This window comes from Schistocerca gregaria, chromosome 2, assembly GCF_023897955.1.
Source record: "Schistocerca gregaria isolate iqSchGreg1 chromosome 2, iqSchGreg1.2, whole genome shotgun sequence".
Classification (NCBI taxonomy): Eukaryota; Metazoa; Arthropoda; class Insecta; order Orthoptera; family Acrididae; genus Schistocerca; species Schistocerca gregaria.
The window spans coordinates 351,693,156-351,709,408 of NC_064921.1; the positions used below are offsets into that span (position 1 = coordinate 351,693,156).

The window sequence follows — 16,253 nt, forward strand, 5'->3', positions numbered from 1 at the left end:
TTTGTTATCAGTTGCACTTGGACATGATTTGAAAAAGGTTAATATAACATTACTAGCACCGTAAGTCGACCGTTCAACAATATTCAAGTAGTAAAGTTGTTTCAGTCAACAGTCACAGAGAAACTGAAGAATGACGGTACTTTCAATAAGCAGTAATTTCAAATTAGAAAGCCCTTATCAAACACGAACTGCTTAAACGATAAAGAAGAAGTAGTTTTAGATTGAAAAACAAAGCTGGCGTTTTTCTCCAACAGAAAAAAAGTTATGTAATTTACCGTCACAGACATTAGATAAAGAAGCAGACTCAAGGTAGGTATAACAGTACTATCTTGCTGAGTCGCAGGCTAACTTCTGAAATATTGATACAAATACTTGCTTGTGTTTTGTCGTGTTACAGTCTTTTATGTGTCTATAACCTTTGCAACTGTCCTTTTCTTAATTCATTGTATAAATCCGAATGCCTTACTAACCCTGTCAAACTACCTATAAACTGAATATATGTACGTAGCCCAAATATTATTGATCTAATAAACGTCAGGCAGACAGTATAGATTTAAAAGCATAAACGTAAACACCAGTCACGGATGATGCCATAAGCGTGTTCCAACTGGCCGCCTGCTGCGAACAAGGCAGTACGAGGAACGATGTATGATCGTCGGATATGTGATCCACATTTCGCCGCTCACACCAGCCGTTATTGCAAGTAGCTGAACCCTGACGATGCCACTGTTTCTTCATTCAAGCAGCTCCTCATCTGATCTCACAAATGCCGAATGAGTCCCGTTCCGCATATTCTACCTCAGAAAAATCTGAGGGATACAGGGAATCAAATGCAGGTCCTTCCGCAGCGACGGCATAAACGCGAATCATTCGGTTACTGAGGCGGTCTTAAGAGCATGGAGTGTTCGGTAATGAACCTGAATCTTGAATTAAGGAAACAAGCAGTTACCAGACAACACTGCCGCTTGCAGAGCCCAAGGACTACCTCCCCCAAACTTAGCTGATGCGTCCTATGCTGGTTTGTGAGAATGTAAGTACATTGTATTTGAATCCGAAAAATAGCAGTAAGCATCATTTAACTTTTGCATTGGTAAATCATTCACAAGAGGACCAGTGGAAAACTGCTCATATTGGACCACAAAAAATACCAATATGTTCCTGTTTATTTGGAAGACTCTTATACACGACTGATTGACAATTCATCCAACAAACAGTTGTTTAAGTATAGGTGTTAAAACTTTTAGAATATGAAACCGAATGAAAAGTCCAATAGTCCGGTGTAGCTGTATTTATTTAATTCGGTTACAGACCCACACAACCGGTTTCGCAACTGTTAAGTTGCAACTTTTGGTGTATATCTGTACAGAACGTTTTTTTCTAATTGTTGCTTTGATAATGAGGACTTGAAGTTATCTGAGATATCTTAAAGTACTGAATAAATAGACTTAAACATGGAAGAAAATATTACGCATCTACTTAGTAAACTATAGTAGGTGTGGGCGTATACATATTTATTAAATAGGTTTTGTAATTTTATACCAAAAGAAGGTCACTTACAAATTCTATGTAATACGGTACAGAACGCCAAAGAGTAACATTTGGCGTGGCTAGGCGAAGTTCTCAACCCTATTCAATTGATAAAAACCGTCATCAATGATGTATGCCATTCCTAAAAACGGCGGCATAGAATTAGTGATCAGAATAGGTTCTTGATTAAAAAACAGTGATGCAGTTACTCAGTTGAAAAACAAGGAACAACTGCCAAAAACGGGACTGTTTGAATTTTTGAAGTCAACGGTCTCAACATCTAATTGGTTAGCTTATTACAACTTTTTTATGTTAATATTCATGCTTACTCCCACTGCAAATCCACTTGGAGATGATCCGATCCATTTAATCTCTACTCTGCTTTAATGATTCAGAAATAAGTAGTTCATTCTAGTAACATTACTATGTTAGTGTTATCTAGGTTCAGTTTTATGTAATACAGAGAGCCGAGTCTAACATTTCATGTGGTGACTGCAATTCCTCGGCAGAGAACTAACGTCGCGCTTCTTTTATTTCCCGTGTTGTCCGCGTTAGTTCAGTTTTGTTGTCCGCGTTAGTTCAGTTTCGTCACCGTCTTAAGTATCCGGGCGGCAGCCTCAGCACACGCTTCGACAACACATCCGACGTTCGCAGCTTATGTTGACAGCTGCTGTGTTGGTGACAAATATACGTGAACATGTCGGCTTTCGGTAAATTTGACCGGCAACCCAAGCTTCTTCCTTTCGGTCACTGGTGGTCCCGCAAGACAGTTAACATAATTTTCAGTAGATTTCAGTGCATTAATTTCAATAGTTTTGATCACTAACTTTATTTTATTCTTCAGTCACTACAGAACCCAGTACTTTCTTGGATAAAATTTATGAAAGACATTGTCTGCTCCTTGACATACGCCGACAAGAACAAATTTTAATCAGTAAAGTGGTGACAGTTCGTTATTTTAACACAGGTCGGTCCCGTTTTTGGCAATTGTTCCTCTCGTTACACGGGGACGGTCCCCATCTCTTTTTCAGTTGAGTTACTGCTTCATCGTTTTTTAATCAACTACCAGTTCTGATCCCTAATCCTATTCTTTCGTTTTTAGGCATGACATACATCATTGATGACGGTTTTTGTCAATTGAAGGCGGCTGAGATCTTTGCCTAGCCACGCCAACTGTTACTCTGTGGCTTTCTGTAACTATTCCCCGTGCCACATGAGACACAATATGTAAGTGACCTTCTTTTGGTATGAAATTACAAAACTGATTTATTATATATGTATAGGCCCTTTCTTTATGGGGTTTATGTGACCCACGCCTCCTTTGCTAAATAGATGCGTAATATTTTCTCCTGTGTTTAAGTCTATTCATTCAGTACTTCAAGATATCTCAGATAACTCCATTTCCTCATTATCAAAGTAATAATTTTTAAAAAAAATCTGTACAGATATACACCAGAAGATGCAACCTAAAAGTTGCGAAGCCGGTTGCGTGGCTCTACAATCGACTTCAGTAAATACAGCTACAGCTGGCTATTGGACTTTTCATTCAGTTTTATATTTTAACAGTTTTAACACCTGTATTTGCACAACTGTTTACTGTATGAATTGTCAATCAGCCATCTATAACTGTTTTAGCTGCGGTTGCGTCAGTTTTAAAATTATCTATAGATCCTCTTACTACTATCTTCCAGTATTTATTACTTTTCCCTCTCTTTACCAGTGCCACTATCTTCTTCTCTCTCAGCAAAAAGCACTGTGAATATGTTCGGATGCTAAAATTTTTAAAGGTGCTGGGAAAGGTAGAATGAGGCAGTTCGTAAGCCTCTTTTCTGTCAGTCTTTTAAATAAACAGGAACATATTCCCATTCCTTGTGCTCCGAAAGGAGTTTTTTTCCTCTGGTTTCCTTCTTTTTTCTCCTGCAACAGGAGGAAACTAGGAAACTAGATGTGGGTCACATAAACCCCCTAAAGAACGGGCCTATACATATTTAATAAATAACTTTTATAATTTCACATCAAAAGACGGTCACTTACAAATTTTGTGTCATGTGGCATAAGGAGTAGTTACAGAATGCCACAGAGTAACTAGCATGAACAGCCAGCCCGGCTAGCCGCGCGATCTAACGCACTGTTTTCCGGGCGGAAGGGCGTGCCGGTCCCCGGCACGAATCCGGCCGGCGCATTAGTGTCGAGGTCCGGTGAACCGACCAGTCTGTGGATGGTTTTTAAGGCGGATTTCCATCTGCCTCGGCGAATGCGGGCTGGTTCCCCTTATTCCGCCTCAGTTACACTATGTCGGCGATTGCTGCGCAAACACTATCTCCACCTATGCGTACACCATAATTACTCTACCTCGCAAACATCGGGGTTACTCTCGTCTGGTATGATACGTTCGCGGGGATCCACTGGGGGCCGAACCGCACAATAACCCTGGGTTCGGTGTGGGGCGGCAGTGGGGTGAGTGGACTGTTGTAGCCTGCTGTGGGGTTGTGAACCACTGAGGACTAGGCGGGGACGAAGCCTCTCCGTCCTTTCTAGGTCCCCAGTTTCATACAATACAATACAACTCCTATGAAACTAAATGCATTAATCACTAAAATTAATACAGTTTATTTATGCAAAAACTGAAATAACGCAAAACTAATTTTACGTTTCAGGCCATATTTATTGTCAAAAAAGTTTGCATGGCTTCAGTACTGCAACGTAGTGTTCCTAGATGATAACGGAGACGCTTTACAGTATATTTCTCCGTACCATGTCACTATATAAACAACTTCTTCCGGTCACACCGGATGTCGTGAAATCTTCGTCTCGGTTTTGGACCGCTGGTGACGCCGAAAACATAGTAAAAAAAAACCTTTTTGTGTAGTTTTTTGAGGAACCTCCCATAAACTAGTGGTGCCGCCGTAAGTCCCATCAAGCCCAACGTAGATCACATCAAATGCAGAAAGAACAAAGTGATTTGTTCCATTTGTCTAAGCAGGGGGGAGTGTGTAATATTCGTACTTCTGCCATGTTCCGTAGGACAGCGATCCTTCTGTTGGGTATGCGAATGGTCCCTAGGCTTAGGGCTAGCCAAAACACTTGACCCTATCACTTTATCAGCAACAGAACGCGACGTATGAACACGACAATAAAGAAAAATGGAATAAATGTGGCTGGACGAGCTGACATGTTGCCTTATGATTAGGGCCCGGATTTTTATGTAATTATATATTAAAAACTTCAATACGCAGAATTTATATTCCACAATAATATTTATTTAATAGTTCGCTATTAACCGGCTTTCGGCTTCCCCGGTCTTCGTTAGATAACTTAACACTAAGCAGATAGTCCCCACAACTTTTGAGAGAGTTCATAGCTCTACAAAGATTGTTTTTCAAAGGAGTGGCCTTTACCTATACATCGATATAAAATATAAGTTTAATGAAGTACCCGACGAAGCTCTGACAAAACATATCTTAGATTGTAGTCAAAGATTAAAAGTGTAGGAATGTATAACCCACAAACGCTAGCCGGTGTGCAGTGGCACGGATTAGTATGTTATATGGGCAAACCGGTGAACGTGAACACGCAAAGATGCAGACATCCACTCCACAGTGTACCGCCTACTATCTATACCACAAACCAAAACGAGTTTCAAAATGAACTGAAAATAAAGAAAAAGCGTACAGCAATGGTTATAGACATACTCTGATTGACAACATTGTCATCAGACGATAGTAACACTTCTGTATCCTCCTTAGAATGCACTAAACCACACTGATAACAAACGGCTCCATGCTATACTGATCGGTCGGTACATTATGACCACCGACCTACTACCGATATAAATCCGTCCAGGTGACAGCATCGTCACCTGACCAGAAATTACTGCTAGTCAGACACCCGTAAGGTGCCTGCTGTATCAGTGAGCGTGCTGTCCATGGGTAGAAAGGTGAGCAACCTGAGTCTGCCCGAGGGGAGATTGTGATGGCCCAGAGGCTCGGCACGAGTATTTTAGAAACTGCACGATTTGTCGAATGTTCGAGGAATACTGTTGTGAGTGTCTTCAACACGTGGCGAAAACAAGGTGAAATTGCGTCCTGACGTCATGTGGTTGGTGGTCACCCCTCAATACAGATGTCGGACGTCGTAGGCTGGGCTGGGCAGACTGGTAAAACAGGACAGGCAGCGAACTGCGGGCAGAATTCAAGTGTCTGAAACCACAGTACACCGAACCGTCCTAATGGTTCAAATGGCTCTGAGCACTGTGGGACTTAACATCTGTGGTCATCAGTCGCCTAGAACTTAGAACTACTTAAAGCTAACTAACCTAAGCGCATCACACATCCATGCCCGAGGCAGGATTCGAATTTGCGACCGTAGCAGTCACGCGGTTCTGGGCTGAAGCGCCTAGAACCGCTCGACCACCGCGGCCGGCAACACTCCTGATGATGAGCTTCTATGTTAACACCACGACATCGGCAACTACGACTGTAATAGGCGCTTGACCATCGGCACTGGACATTGGTGTAGTGGCAAAGCGTTGCCGTCCAATACCTTCTTCTTCATAATACCGATCGGAGGGCGCGCATCCGTCGTCACCTGTACTGCGGGACGGAGACAAGCTGGAGGCAGCTCCATTACGCTTTAGGGAACATTCCTGTAGGCATTCCTGGGCTGTGGTGCTCGTTCTAGGTACAATTATGGTCAAAGAGTATCGTACACTGGCTACAGACCATGTACACCCCTTGATGATGATCATGTTTCCCGAAGGCAGTGGCATTTTTCAGCAAGATAATACGCCCTGTCACAAGGCCAAGAGTGTGATGGAGAGGTTCGAGGAACACAGTGGCGAGTTCCAGTTGATGTGCTGGCCTCCCAACTCGCCAGACCTGAACCCTATCGAACACGTCTGGCATGTGAGTGAACGTGGCGCCAGAGCTCATCGGGCCCCTCTCCGCAATTTACGGGAATCAGGTGACTTCCGTGCGCAGATGTGGTGCCAATTCTCTCCAGTGACCTACCAAGGCCTTATTGGTTCTATGCCGCGACACGTCGCCGCTGTTATCTTTGCAAAGGTGGACATATCGTCCATTAGGGAGGTGGATGTAATGTTCTGGCTGATCAGTGTTTACGTATTTACGACTTCTCAGATACTTGCCAGCAAACTAAGACCCAGGAAATGTACTCAAGTTTTTTTAACCTAGGAATACTGTTGCCCACATTCCGGTCAAAAGTAAAGATAAGATACCATATTTAGAACAGAGTGCAATTTATAGGATATCCTGCAATCTGTGTGGCAAGGTATTTGTAGATCAGTCAAGTAGCGCTATAACTACTACACTGATTGAGGATGAAAGGAGTTAGAGAATGAAGAGGAAACATTCCACCTTTGCTGAACATGCTCTTAATGAAAGTTATTCTTATCATATTAAAAATGTTGCCCTCCACAAAGGAACTAAGGCAGATCGCTAGAATTACTCACTTGTTGTGACTGACCACATCCACATTCCATAGACTCCTTTCTCCCCATTGCTCCCTCTTTGTTTTCCGCCTATTCATCACATTCGCCAGTTCATCATGTTATAGTAATCTGGCCAGTACTCACTTGTACAACGTTTTTGTCTGATACCTTCCTATATTTTTAATTTTTGAGTATACTCTAGTATAAGATTTAATTGTTCAGAGCTTTTTTTGGGTATTATACAGTGTGTTTGAAAAATAACTCCCTAGTTTTGATGTGTCCTTGAATCTGTACAAAGTGATATACACTATTCTAATTTGTGGTGTTTGATTCTTCAACTCGCCAAGTTTGGCTCCCCTGCAGTTGGCACGTCTGCTTCACCTTGAAATGGCACCAGTGCTGCTTTTTTCCTCTGTTCCCTCAGTTCAGTCCAGGCAGTGCAGAGCAACTCAGCAACAGTGTGCACTCCGCAACAGAAACCACAGTGTGTTATTTGGCTTGTGCAAACTGAGTCAGTTATAACAGTGCAACGTAATTTTAAATGTCAGTATAGTGGTGAACCGTCTGCAGCAAAAACCATTCGTCATTGGCTAAAGTCTTCCAAGGAAACCGGTAGTGTTTTGAAAGAAAAATCACAAAGTAGACGGAGAACGTCTGAAGATGTTGAACAGATCCGTGTTACGCGTGTTTGGGGCCCAAAGAAATCATTGGCCAGAAGTTGTCTACAATTAGGAGTGCCTAAAGGTACTGTGTATGATCATGTACAGAAAAGACTTAAGTTGCGCATCTACAAATTGCAACTGTTACATGAAATAAAACCTACTGATAAAATCGAAATGTATGAGTTTTCTGTTGACACAGAATTGATGATATCAATTTTAAAAAAAGATTCTCTTTTCTGATGAGGCTACATTTCATGTCAGTGGAACAGTTAATCGTCATAACTGCTAAATTTGGGGGAGGGGGTGGGGGGCAGAGCATCCACACGAAATTATTCATCAACAGCGTGACTCTCCCAAAGTTAATGTCTGGTGTGCTTTGATGGACGATCGAGTGATTTCATTTTTGTAGAAAAAAACAATAAACGCGGACGTTTACTGTGACATGTTGACAGAGTACGTCTTTGCCCAAATGGACGATACTGAGGCGCAAAAGGGGCTTAAAGTGTTTCCAACAAGATGGCGCCCCACCTCATTAGAGTAACCATGTGCGTGCAGCTTTTGACACCCGCCTTCAAGGGAGATGGATAGGGAGGGCTGGCCCAATACCTTGGCCAGCACGAAGCCAAGACTTCACCGCACTGTACTTTTTCTTTTGGCGCCACATAAATAATGTTGTGTAAAGTGAAAAGATCAGAGATATCAATTACATCGAAAGAATTGTCGAGGCGGTTGGGACAGTTACACTTGAAATGTTGGTGAATACGTGGCGAGAAGTGGAATATCGTCTTGACATGTGCATGGCAAGAAATGGATCCCACGTTGAGAACCACTAACATTAAACAAAACTTGAAGGAATTCTCTTTCATAATATGTACTCGTTGATGTAATTTTTCATTAATTTCCCTATTAAATTTATATAGCACCAAATTTCCAAAGCTTCTATTCTCTTCTTGTCCAAACTATTTATCGTCCATGTTTCACTGCCATACATGGCTACACTCCATACAAATACTTTCAAAAACGACTTTCTGACACTTAAATCTATACTCGATGTTAACAAATTTCTCTTCTTCAGAAACGCTTTCCTTGCCATTGCCAGTCTACATTTTATATCCTCTCTACTTCGACCGTCATCAGTTATTTTGCTCCCCAAATAGCAAAACTCCTTTACTACAGTAAGTGTCTCATTTCCTAATCTAACTCCTTCAGTATCACTCGACTTAATTCGACTACATTCTATTATCCTCGTTTTGCTTTTGTTGATGTTCATGTTATACCCTTTCAAGACACTGTCCATTCTGTTCAACTGCTCTTTCAAATCCTTTGCTGTCTCTGACAGAATTACAATGTCATCGGCGAACCTCAACGTTTTTATTTCTTCTCCATGGAGTTTAATACCTACTCCGAATTTTTCTTTTGTTTCCTTTACTGCTTGCTCAATATACAGATTGAATAAGATCTGGGAGAGGCTACAACCCTGTCTCACTCCCTTCCCAACAACTGCGTCCCTTTCATTCCCCTCGACTCTTATAACTGCCATCTGGTTTCTGTACAAATTGTAAATAGCCTTACGCTCCCTGCATTTTACCCCTGCCACATTTAGAGTTTGAAAGAGTGTATTCCAGTCAACATTGTCAAAAGCTTTCTCTAAGTCTACAAATGCTAGAAATGTAGGTTTGCCTTTCCTTAATCTATTTTCTAAAATAAGTCGTAGGGTCAGTATTGCCACACGTGTTCCAACATTTCTGCGGGATCCAAACTGATCTTCGCCGAGATCGGCTTCTGCCAGCTTTTCCATTCGTCTGTAAACAATTCACGTTAGTATTTTGCAGCTGTGACTTATTAAACTGATAGTTCGGTAATTTTCACATCTGTCAACACCTGCTTTCTTTTTGATTGGAATTGTTATATTATTCTTGAAGTCTGAGGGTATTTCGCCTGTCTCATACATCTTGCTCACCAGCTGGTAGAGTTTTGTAATGATTGGCTCTGCCAAGGCGGTCAGTAGTTCCAATGGAATGCTGTCTACTCCCAGGGCCTTGTTTCGACTCAGGTCTTTCAGTGCTCTGTCAAACTCTTCACGCAGTATCGTATCTCCCATTTCATCTTCATCTACATCCTCTTCCATTTCCATAATATTGTCCTCAAGTACATCGCCCTTGTATAGACTCTCTATATACTTCTTCCACCTTTCTGCTTTCCCTTCTTTGCTTAGAACTGGGTTTCCATCTGAACTCTTAATATTCATACAAGTGGTTTTCTTTTCTCCAAAGGTCTCTTTAATTTTCCTGTAGGCAGTATCTATCTTACCCCTAGTGAGATAAGCCTCTACATCCTTACATTTGTCCTCTAGCCATCCCTGCTTATCCATTTTGCACTTCCTGTCGATCTCATTTTTGAGACGTGTGTATTCCCTTTTGCGTGCCTCATTTACTGCGTTTTTATATTTTCTCCTTTCATCAATTAAATTCAATATTTCTTCTGTTACCCAAGGATTTCTACTAGCCCTCGTCTTTTACCTACTTGATCCTCTGCTGCCTTCACTACTTCATCCCTCAAAGCTACCCATTCTTCTTCTACTGTATTTCTTTCCCCCATTCCTGTCAATTGTTCCCTGAAACTCTGTACAACCTCCAGTTTAGTCTGTTTATCCAGGTCCCATTTCCTTAAATTTCCACCTTTTTGCAGTTTCTTCAGTTTTAATCTACAGTTCACAACCAATAGATTGTGGTCAGAGTCCACATCTGCCCCTGGGAGTGTCTTCCAATTTAAAACCTGGTTCCTAAATCTCTGTCTTACCATTGTATAATCTATCTGATACCTTCTAGTATCTCCAGGATTCTTCCATGTATACAACCTTCTTTTATGATTCTTGAACCAAGTGTTAGGTATGATTAAGTTATGCTCTGTGCAAAATTCTACCAGTCGGCTTCCTCTTTCATATCTCTCCCCCAATCCATATTCACCCACTATGTTTCCTTCTCTCCCTTTTCCTACTCTCGAATTCCAGTCACCCATGACTATTAAATTTTCGTTTCCCTTCATTACCTGAATAACTTCTTTTATTTCATCATACATTTCATCAGTTTCTTCATCATCTGGCAGAGCTAGTTGGCATATAAACTTGTACTACTGTAGTAGGCATGGGCTTCGTGTCTATCTTGGCCACAATAATGCGTTCACTATGCTGTTGGTAGTAGCTTACCCGCACTCCTATTTTTTTATTCATTATTAAACCTACTCCTGCATTACCCCTATTTGATTTTGTATTTATAACCCTGTATTCACCTGACCGAAAGTCTTGTTCCTCCTGCCACCGAACTTCACTAATTCCCACTATATCTAACTTTAACCTATCCATTTCCCTTTTTAAATTTTCTAACGTACCTGCCAGATTAAGGAATCTGACATTCCATGCTCAGATCCGCAGAACGCCAGTTTTCCTTCTCCTGATAACAACGTCCTCTTGAGTAGCCCCGCCCGGAAATCCGAATGGGGGACTATTTTACCTACGGAATATTTTAGCCAAGAGGACGCCATCATCATTTAACCATACAGTAAAGCTGCATGCCCTCGGGAAAAATTACGGCTGTAGTTTCCCCTTGCTTTCAGACGTTCGCAGTACCAGCACGGCAAGGCCGTTTTGGTTAGTGTTGGAAGGCCAGATCAGTCCATCATCCAGACTGTTGTCCCTGCAACTACTGAAAAGGCTGCTGCCCCTCTTCAGGAACCACACGTTTGTCTGGCCTCTCAACAGATACCCCTCCGTTGTGGTTGCACCTGTGGTACGGCCATCTGTATCGCTGAGGCACGCAAGCCTCCCCACCGACGGCAAGGTCCATGGTTAATGGCGGTATAGTTGTAAATTTCACGTATCTTTGAAAAAAGAAGTTCGTCTAGCTATGAACTCGCGCTTCAGTTACGTGGATTCTCTGTTTAGTAGTAAGGTATCTGACGATGGCCTAGGAAGCCGAAAGCAAGTTCATAACGAACTCCTAAATAGAGTAAATATTATTGTGGAATATGCTGTGTATACAAGTTTTTAATGTATCAATGTTCATCCAGAATTCCGTAAATATTAATTACATGTTCTTTTTCGTTGCTCTTACACACGTCAGAAGTGTAAGTATTCACGAATTACGTTGCCATAATTTATATATGTCATTTAACAGTTCCATTTTTTACGTATTTCAGCATAATTACATATCTTTACATTTTTTGTGTGCTGCCTAAAATTACACATCAGGGATTTTTTTTACCCTTCACTTTCCCCCTAACTCTCAGTAGGTAACTCCTTTAGAAAACTATTTGAATCCAATCTACAGTGAAAGTTGGAGGCAGGAAGTAAATTGCCTTTAAAAGCCACTACTTCTACAATAAATCGTGGTTAATTGCATTTTGAGTTGAATTATGAAGGAGGTACTTCTGCTTCTTTTTCTAAGGGCAGTCCTCAGTACTGATGGGCAGGAGCCGTCCAGCATTACAGAGGGTAGTTGCAATGAAATCACATGAAATCAACAGAAAGAATCATCGTGAGTTCCAAAATGCTACGAGCACTGCAGTTAAGCACAGTTCCTGTTCGTAAGATGTTAAAAAGAGTGTACTTCGATGGGCAAGCAGTCCACATAAGGCATTCGTTTCCGTAGTCACAGTTAAAGCTTGAGGTGGTGTAAGGAGGGACGCTACTGGGCACTGAATGACTGGAAACGAATGGTTTGGAGTTGGGAATTACGCTGTACCCTGGCAAATGCCTGTAGAACATCACGTGCCATAATGTAATTACAGAAAAGACAACGGTACGGTATGGGGGTGTTTTTCGCTGTTAGCGTGGGGTCCCTCATTGCCCTTAAGAAAACTCTAAACGCGGGATGATATGAATACAGTTTACAATGTTCTGTAATGCGATATTTTGAACATAGCTGCACTACAGCAACGGTTACAGCACAGCAGGAACAAAGGACAGCCCACCAGCTGCAAAAAATGGTGGTCTTCAAATAACCTTGGCCACGGTTTCGACGGATCTAAACCCGTCTTCTTCAGAAGGACAGACCTGCATGGTGAAATTAAAGGATGAAAAAATGCTGGTTTACGAGCTTTCGAATGCGTCGAGTCAGTGGAGATACTATTTTCTCAATAATTTTGCTTACGGAAGATGTTGAAATTTCAGGATTTCAACATCGTCCGTAAGCAAACTTATTCAGACAATATTATCCCCGCTGACTCGACGCATCCGAAAGCGCATAAACTAGCGTTTCTTCATTCCGCCATACACCGTCTTGTAACTAACCCTTTATCGCCTGCCAGCCAGCTAAATGAGTTAAATGTCATCAAATCGATCGCAGTCAATAACGGGTATAACATGGGCATGGTAGATCACATCTTCAGAAAGAAAACGTCTCAATGTTCACCGCTGTGCAACGACCTTTCCTCCGACAATAAAACAAATTCTTATGCATTCCCCTTTTAGGAAATGTTTCTTATGGGACTAACGTCTTCTAATGAATAAATATAACTGTAACGTTTCTTTCTCTACAGACGATAGTTTGCAGAGGAGACTTCTGCATACTGTGAGAAATACTGGTAACTCGGTTTCCAATTCAGGTGTCTATAAATTAACCTGCAATTACATTGCCCAAACGGGATGAACGATGGAACAAGATACAAAGAGCATCTCTTAGGTAAGAAAAGAGCTAACGCACATAACTCTATGTTTACTGAACAACTACTGATTGCCTACCAAATGCCGAAAAATTTAGAAGACACAGTTATTCTTCACTGAGAAATTAAAGGGCGCAAGTTGGACCTTTAGGAAAATTAGAGAGATATAAACATCTTGAGCGCAAAGACCAGCTGCAGCTTGCCTGTAGACAATTTTTCGATGGGTTCAAACCTATACTGTTCACAAAAGAATCTTCATACGACTGCCGGTAGCCTTTGCGAGTGGTTCATTTCCTCAGGATTCTATTATACAATTTTGTCGGTTTATATTGTACTAGGATATTGATGCCCCCACTTTTGATGTGTTTGCCACTATTCAGAGGCCTAGGGATTTTTGCTCTTTACTGTCCTTATGTTCAATAGCGTGCTTATGCACTGGCAGTTTTACTTCCCGTACGTTGATGTACTGGAGGTGATCTTGTCACTGCTGCCATTATGCTTGTAATAACGTACTTATACACAGACATCTCTATTTCCGTATGATAATGCATTGACAGTCCTATAAGTAGGGTATCTTAATTTATGCCAGTATATTGTAAGTATTTGTCTTTTTCAATATCTTATTTTATACTCGTTGATTTGCATAGTATATTTCTGTTATTAATTTCAGTGTGCTGATGCTTATTGGCTGTTCAGATCGCCAAGCTCACATGTTTATCGGCGCATGCGCCTCGAGAGTTGTTTCCAGTGTCCACGCTCTCCACTCTCCCTCAGTCGGCATGTACACTATGTGATCAAAACTATCGACACCTGGCTCAAAATGACTTACAAGTTCGAGGCGCCATACATCGGTAATGCTTGAATTCAATATGGTGTTGGCCCACCCTTAGCACTGATGACAGCTTCCACTTTCGCAGGCGCACGCTCAATCAGGTGCTGGAAGTTTTCCTGGGGAATGGCAGCCCATTCTTCACAGAGTGCTGCACTGATGAGAGGTATCGATGTCGGTCGGTGAGGCCTGACACGCAGTCGGCGTTCCAAAAGATCCCCAAGGTATTCTATAGGATTCGGCTCAGGTCTCTATGCAGGCCAGTCCATTACAGGGATGTTATTCTCGTGTAACCACTCCGCCACAGGCCGTGCATTATGAACAGGTGCTCAATCGTATTGAAAGATGCAATCGCCATCCCCGAATTGCTCTTCGACACTGGAGAGCAAGAAGGTGCTTAAAACATCAACGTAGGCCTGTGCTGTGATAGTGCCACGCAAAACAACATGAAAAGCACGACCACACCATAACACCACAACCTCCGAATTTTACCGTTGACACTACACACGCTGGCAGATGACGTTCACCGGGCATTCGCCATACCCACACCCTGGCATCGGATCGTCACACTGTGTACCGTGATTCGTCACTCCACACAAAGTTTTTCCACTGTTCAGTCGTCGAATGTTTTCGCTCCTGACACGAAGCGAGGCGTCGTTTGGCATTTACCAGCGTGATGTGTGACTTATGAGCAGCCGCTCGACCATGAAATCCAAGTTTTCTCACCTCCCGCCTAACTGTCAAGTACTAGCAGTGGATCCTGATACAGTTTGGAATTCCTATGTGATGGTCTGGATTGTGTAGTATTACACATTACACATTACGACCCTCTTTAACTGTCGACGGTCTCTGTCAGTCAACAGACGAGGTCGACCTGTACGCTTTTGTGCTGCACGTGTTCCGTTTCTACTTCACTACCACAGCGGACCTAGGGATGTAAAGGAGTGTTGAAATCTCACGTACAGTCGTATGACGCAAGTAACACCCAATCATCTGACGACGTTCGAAGTCCGTGAGTTCCGCGGAGCGCCCCATTCCACTCTCTCACGATGCCTAATGACTACTGAGGTCGCTGATATGGAGTACTTGGCAGTGGGTGGCAGCGCAATGCACCTAATATGAAAAAAGTATATTTTTGGGGGTGTCCGAATACTTTTGATCACATACTGTAGGTACTAACATGGTGTGTTACTTTAAGCGATTGTTTTTACTGATATTACAAGTCCTTGATTCTAGGGGCCTTAATTTTTACATATGGACATACAGACCGTTGCTGATAAATGACATGTGAAAGCAGTTTTTACTGAGTGAATTGCTAATGTGAAGCTGTAAGTACTACTTGCCGCATGTTGACACATACCATTTTGTTTGTGATATTCCTACACTTTCTGTAGAGTGTAGCTTCTGCTAGACAAGTAATACTAGTCCATGCCGTTTTCATTATAAGTTATCGCATTGTATGCAGTTCTACCCTTCTGAAGAAGACTGGTTTAGATCCGTCGAAACCGTGGTCAACCACCATTTTTTGCAACTGGTTGGCTGGCCTTTATTCCTGCCATTGTGTAATAGGTCCAGTAGAGGAACAGATCAGAGACGATGTTTGTATCAACATGATAATGCATCCTGTCATAAAGCAGCAGATGTGAGGCAATGGTTTCTGAAAAATAACGTTCCTGGAATGGACTGGCCTGCCCAGAATCCCCACCTGAGCCCAACAGAACACATTCGGCATGAGTCAGAAAGTCGACTTCGCTCTAGACGCCACTATCCGACATCACCAGCTATCCAGGTTTCGGCTCTTGAGGAAAAATGTGCTGCCATTGCTCAATAGAGTTCGGACATCTCATTGTACGTGTTCCCAACAGTATTCAATCCATCATAAAGGCGAAGGGTGGACACAATCCATACTGATGTCCATTAATAAGTATCCGGATACTTTTTATAGGAGAACCCACAGTATTGATGAGCACACGAAGAACAAAGCAGTGCAATCGTCTCAGAAGCATATGTTACTGATATCAAAGAAGAATACTAGAACTTCCACAAACGAATTTTTCCACGATGTGCGGCTCCATGCTTGATTGCGAACATTCCACGACATAAACTTCAAGTGAATGAACATCAAGCG

At 42.1% G+C, this 16,253-nt stretch overlaps 1 protein-coding gene across 1 annotated transcript in view; it reads right to left on the reverse strand.

The window, feature by feature from the left end:
- The window catches only part of LOC126336153 (uncharacterized), a 146,439-nt gene that overhangs the window by 820 nt on the left and 129,366 nt on the right, over positions 1–16,253 (reverse strand). The window lies entirely within an intron of this gene.